Source organism: Anarrhichthys ocellatus, unplaced genomic scaffold (assembly GCF_004355925.1).
Source record: "Anarrhichthys ocellatus isolate YVR2014 unplaced genomic scaffold, GSC_Weel_1.0 scaffold164, whole genome shotgun sequence".
In the NCBI taxonomy this organism is placed as follows: Eukaryota; Metazoa; Chordata; class Actinopteri; order Perciformes; family Anarhichadidae; genus Anarrhichthys; species Anarrhichthys ocellatus.
This window is the reverse complement of record NW_022280194.1, coordinates 78,187-78,709: the sequence shown is the minus strand read 5'-3', so window position 1 is coordinate 78,709 and position 523 is coordinate 78,187.

The window sequence follows — 523 nt, the reverse complement described above, 5'->3', positions numbered from 1 at the left end:
ATGTGATACATTATATATTGATCAAGTATAATCATGTAAACATGAGATACATTATATATTGATCAAGTATAATCATGTAAACATGTGGTACAGTATTTATTGATCACGTATAATCATGTAAACATGGGATACATTATTTATTGATCACGTATAATCATGTAAACATGTGATACATTATATATTGATCAAGTATAATCATGTGAACATGTGATACATTATATATTGATAATGTATAATCATGTAAACTTGTGATACATTATATATTGATCAAGTATAATCATGTAAACCTGTGATACATTATATATTGATCACGTATAATAATGTAAACATGTGATACATTATTTATTGATCAAGTATAATCATGTAAACATGTGATAAATTATATATTGATCAAGTATAATCATGTAAACATGTGATACATTTATTGATCAAGTATAATCATGTAAACATGTGATACATTATATATTGATCACGTATAATCATGTAAACATGTGATACATTATATATTGATCAAGTATAATCA